Source organism: Phalaenopsis equestris, unplaced genomic scaffold (assembly GCF_001263595.1).
Source record: "Phalaenopsis equestris unplaced genomic scaffold, ASM126359v1 Scaffold001257, whole genome shotgun sequence".
NCBI classification, from domain to species: domain Eukaryota; kingdom Viridiplantae; phylum Streptophyta; class Magnoliopsida; order Asparagales; family Orchidaceae; genus Phalaenopsis; species Phalaenopsis equestris.
This window is the reverse complement of record NW_018165696.1, coordinates 30866-36967: the sequence shown is the minus strand read 5'-3', so window position 1 is coordinate 36967 and position 6102 is coordinate 30866. Positions and strand designations below refer to the sequence as shown.

General features: G+C 34.1%; 1 protein-coding gene across 1 annotated transcript in view; it reads right to left on the bottom strand.

Annotated features, from left to right (window-relative positions):
* Positions 1-6102, bottom strand: part of LOC110033696 — a 27234-nt gene that overhangs the window by 13582 nt on the left and 7550 nt on the right. The gene's annotated exons all lie outside the window — the stretch shown is intronic.

Genomic DNA, 6102 nt, shown 5'->3' with positions numbered 1-6102 from the left:
AGTGTGAGTGAAGAGTTCTACGATAGGGTGCAACCTTCCTAACTGACACTTATTTTATTTTATTTATTAGTATTATATTTATTTATTTATTTAATATCAGTTATTACAATCTCCTCTCCTTATAAAAATTTCGTTCTTGAAATTTGAAATTAAACATGGAAAAAACATATCTCAAATAAAAAGTTGTGGATATCTTCCTCGCACTTAGACCTTCTCCCAAGTGGCATCCTTCTCCGATCTGTGTTTCCATAAAATCTTCACAAAAGGGATCTCTCTATTCCGCAGCTTCTTCACCTTATAATCCAGTAACCTTTCAGGCTCCTCGATGTGTTAAATCAGGCTAAATATCAACTGAGTTTGCTATCACACTACTAGCTTTATTCAACATCTTCAAATCTTTAATTAACTTCTTCTGCTCAATAAATAAATAATTCAAATTACCTGAAACTTTTATAATCACGCATCTACCACAACATTTGCCTTCCCTAGATGATACTAAATATCTAGATCATAATCTTTAATGAGTTTCAGACATCTCCTCTGCCTCAGGTTTAACTCTTTCTGAGTAAAAATATACTTCAAACTCTGGTGATCAGTATAAAATTCACATCTAACTCCATACAGATAATGCCTTCAAATCTTGAGTGCAAAAATAACTGCAGCAAGCTCCAAGTCATGCCTAGAATAGTTCCTTTCATGACGCTTCAATTTTCCCGATGCATATGCAATGACCCTACCATGATACATAAGCATACAGCCCAAATCCCTCAAAGATGCATTGCTGAAAATTTGAATTCCATCAGAACCTGAAGGAATGACTAATACTAGAGCCGGCATTAAGCAAGTTTTCAGCTTTTGAAAAGCCATCACAACAATCAAACCAGTCAAACATCACCGCTTTCTAAGTCAACCTTGATAGTGGCATAGCAATCTGTGAAAAAACATTGACAAATATCCTATAATAACCAGTCAGACCTAGAAACCTTATATACCATTCGGCCTCTGCCCTAGTCCACACGAGCTCAAATGCGGGAAGCTTTTCCTCCCCCTTCTTCCTTCGGCCTTGTCAAACTGTCTCCAACAAAGATTATTCAAGGTTAAAGTATTCAGTCAAAGTAGTGACAGACAATTTATGGATAGGAATTAGACTTTAGTAGGGCAACATTAGGAGCCTCTAGAACAAATTTCATGTTGTATCAAATTTTTTTTCATTATTGTTAAGATCAAAGGTCCAAATCCTAGATTGTGGGATTTTGATGTCACCCGAGATAACAGACTCTGTGCCAAAGCATAAACTATAGAGTACATTAGAAAACCCTTCAACTCTCCACCAGCCATCACAAGAAATTTATCTTTTCAATATAGTCCAATCAATAACCACAATCCATAGATTTTCTTGAGGGACGGCTATAGCCATACACAAGGGTATGATGTGGAGATTTTAGCAAAAATGTGAAAATTTCATCGATAAATTGGGTTATATTATCGGCTATAATCTTCAAAAGGGGATTAGAATGATAAATTGTATTCTTTCAAACAAATTAGTTAGCATTAGCATATGATTTTGACAAATGATTCTGTTTCCACCTATTTGATGAAGTATTTGACATCCAAGATGACAAATTTTCATTATTTGATGGCCGCATGAAATAATTATATAATCTCTATCCCCCACATAATGAAGAGCTAGGGACTTTGAAGAAAGGATAACTTTATTGATGGTGTATGGCAAGAATGCAACTAACAATTGCTAGATATTTTACAAAATCAAATAAGTCATGCTTCGTTGTAAGCTAGTAGTTACCACAAATTTTAAAGGCAAAAACCCTTCCTTCCAAGTAATCGTCCCATATTATGGAATAGACTTTTCATGGCACATAATTAGCTTTTCATGGTGGGAGTTACCAGAGATACGATCTCGTAAATGCCCATATGTAATTACCATCTACTAATAGTTAAGTTTGTAGCTTTTCCTTGAAGGCAGATGGCAGTAGTTGCACCATTCGATAATATTTAAGTCTGTAGAAATGACAGAATAGGAACAATACAAGATTCACTTTAGCACATCCATAGATTGTATTACCCAAGGACTTTGGACTTCATAATCAACGACAAGCCTTAGCCCAAGGCCTAATGCTTAGCTTCATTATTAGTTAGGAAGAATTTTAGGCCGAGTCCTTGCTTTAAAGTGTCTTATTAGAGGGAAATACGTAAAACCCCTACCTTAGCCTCGGAGCTTCCTAAAACTTCATCAACATATGGTGTCCGTTGAAGTGATATAGAAGCAAGAGGCTCAACAAAAATAGCAATGGAACATTCAACCACAAAGATTGTGAGAGCATGTCACTTGATGTCAGTAAACACCTAGAACTTGATGTCCGATCTAGGTAAAAGTGAATGTCAAACTTTTCTAATTCTATTGAATATTTAATTAAGGTTGTAAGTGAACCAATCCACTAGATGAATAACTCAAACTTAGCTCGGTTAATACTCGATCATATTTGTTTAAACTAAAAAAATAAACAAATTTAAACATTTTCTTTAAACTCAATGGTTAAATGAAATAAATTTGAATATAGTCTAACTCGTTTGTTAATGTTCACGAACAAGTTGTTTTGTTGTTTAACAAGTAACATGCTAAATACTCTATACTTATATAATATAATATTTAAATAAAAGTTGATTAATTATAATTTATTTAATACTAACATATTATAGCTTCATATTAAAATGCATATAAATTTAATGCAATTTTTTTTTTACTTCAATGAATTAGTTATTTAGTATTTATTGATATTTTTATTACAATAAAGCTACTTTTAACTTATAATTAGTTTTTTTATTTGGTATGAACTAGTTAGATGCTAATATGAAATTTATTCAATTATTTATTTATTTAGATTTATAAAATAATTTTTTAATAACTTTCTATAAAAAATCAAGCACTCATTCGATTTTTAAACTTATTTACTAGCCTTATAAAAAATTAAGTACAAATTAAATTTTTAATTTTATATAGGAAATCAAATACTCATTTAAAATTTCAATTTGTTTAGTTACAATAAATAAGTCAAAAGGACCATTAAAAATATAAGCAAGTAAAGTATGAACATACAAATGAAAGATTTGCTCAAGCTTGAATTAAACATGAACAACTTATGATCCGACAAAATCAAGTCCAATTCATGACATACACGACTCGACTAGGCTTGATTACAACCCCATGTTTAATCAATCTTCCAAATGCCTCGATTTATATAGGATGGCTATTGAGAAATAGAGGTATAAACTAATGGTATGGACTTAAACGTGCAGACAAAATCTTCAAGACAAAAATATCAAGGCCAAGGCTACTTTGTTGTCCAGTAGATAGCTGCTCTCCGCATCAGAGAAAATATTGTTAACACAGTAGATAAGTCATTGCATTTTTTCCCCTATTCTAGAATTGAGCTCATGGCGTGCAATGGAACAACAAGATATATATGCAACATCTATCATTAGATGGGCTTCAATATTAAAGGTGGTGAGAGGCTCAATACATCCAAAATTATTCAAAAACAGCTATAAAATTCATCAGCCCATTAAAAGATAATATTTTGGGCATCACATAGCATCTTAAAAAAAATGATAGATGTTTATCAACAAAGTGAGACAGAAAACTACATAAAGTGGCATCTGCTAGTTCAAGCATTGTATGCCTTTAATATTTTTCGAAGGTGTCATGTCTCCAAGCACCTTAATATTCTCAAGGCTAGCTTCGATTTTATTATTGGTGACATGTACTTGAGAAAATTGTTTAATGCGACATCAAAGGCATATTGGAAAGGTTGAGAAACAAACATATTAGAGGAGAAAATATTGTTCTAGTTAAAGATATGTTATGATCCTTCCAAGCTTTTTACCAGCATGTCATCAACATTTAACTCTATGAAGTGCCCTCTATAATCTTTAAAAACTTTATCCTTTAGGCATTGGTATGTTGCGCCAACTTTTTTCAAATCACTTGATAACAATCTAGATCTTATTGTTTAAAAATAAATAATCTCTTCATCCATTGGGTGCATCCTTATTTACTTGCAATCGGAGTAAGCATCTAAGTCTAAATGTAACATTGACAATTTGATCTATACAAAGGAAAACTATCTTTTAGGAGAGTTTTATTAAGGGCAGTGTAATCGACACACATTCTCCAAATCCCATTGGCCTTCTTGACCAAAATGATATTGGCCAACCAAGCAAGATGATGGACTTCTCATGCAAATCAAACCTCCAATAAGTTATTAATTTCTTGTTCAAGTTCCTAGAAAGTGGTTTGATCTGAAAGTTCACTTCCTATTGATGATTAACTTAAATGCTAGGTCTATCATAAGGAAATGCACAATTACTTTGGGCTTAACTCAAGTTATATCCGGTAAGTTCATACGAACATATCTAAATTTTTGACAAAAAGTTTGTATAGTCGGTCTTCTATGTGTTATAAAAAGAGAACCGACTTATACCATGTGTGGGAGATGTTAATTTGACTAAGAAAAATGAATTAGGTATTTCACAGCAGAAGCCCTCTGGGGTATGCCTCCATCATGGAGATCAAAACTTTCATTGTTGAGAGCATGGTTGAGTTTGTTTAATATATTATGATTGTGCTACGAGTTGATTTTCACATACGACATTAATGCCAATAAAGGTTGGGAATTTCATCTTTGAAAGTACCAGTTTAGAATATTAATTGCAAGGACATCTCAAACATGATGAGTTGCGTCGATTCTCACTTAACAACTACGAATTGAATCAAATTAGTCACTCGTCAGATGAATTATCCAACATAGCAAGGAGGGTGATTCACCTCTCACTGGTCGATTATCAAATATGTATAACAATCCATAGCAAGTAAAAGCTTCTCCCTAACCAAGCCTAGGTTGAGAAATGTAGACTAGAATAAGATATTGATATAACTCACGCCATCAATCAGAATCCTTTTAACAGTCAAGCATGTGTCACAAATTCCTATGTTGATTATCAATAGACCTTGATGTGAGATTCAAACTCCTTCTAGATCAAAATTATCAAATATAAAAGAATGAACTATATGTGATTTCTTCTACTCTAACTTTTTGGAGGTAGTAATGAAGACTTAGGGCCTGTTTGGTTCCGATTTTTTGGGTGCGGCGCGGCCTTCTGCCGCGAAATTTCTGCCGCGACACTGTTTGGAAGACGGCTTCGCGGCAACGTACCGCGAAGCATGGGAGAAAGCAAGCTGCGGGATAAATCTCGTTGCCCCGCTTTATCGAGCGGCTTTTACCTCGTCGCCCCGCGCTCCTGGCGATCGATCCTCTGCTATCCCAGAACTCCCATGGTGTCGCCGTCCGCCCATATTTCGCGAAGCAAGGAGGTCTCTCCCTTCTATGCTCTTCTCATCTCCATTCCATCCTCCCACGACTTTCTCTTCCATCAGAAGAGCTGAGCTCTTGTTATTTGAGTTCCCCAGCCTTTCAAGTAGGGCAGCTTTCTTCTGTTCGCATCCTTCTCTGATGGACGAAGATCCAAGAATGACTGCCATTGATTACGGGTAAGACATTAAAAAGTTGATTTTTTTTTCCTTAAAAATCTGGGGTTCACATGCTCTAAGCTTTTCTCCATGAAACTGGTTTTGGCTTTTATCTGCAATTTTCAGATTTCTTTCACTTTATTTCTACCCATGAAATATGTGTGTTTAGTGGTTGCTTTCCCATTTTTTGCTTAAAGTGTGTTGTCTTGACAAAATGCTCATCTCTGAGGATGAGTTTCATAGGCTAGCAAATTCAACTTTATATCTGAAAGGGTATTGCTAGTGTTGACAAATTAATTTTCATAATTATGTTGTGGTTGAAACTGAAATTTGACCTTAAAATTTATATAGCAAACTCGAGATGTCTTTATTGTTTTGACTACCATATTCCATAAAATATATTTATTACAAATACGATTCGCAATTACATATTTAATTTTTTTACATATATACATAAATTTTTTAAACAATTTTACAAAACAGGGGCAGTTTGGTCATTTCTCCAGAAACAGCTGCCCCGCAGCTGTTTTCACACAGATGCACCAAACAGACAGTCA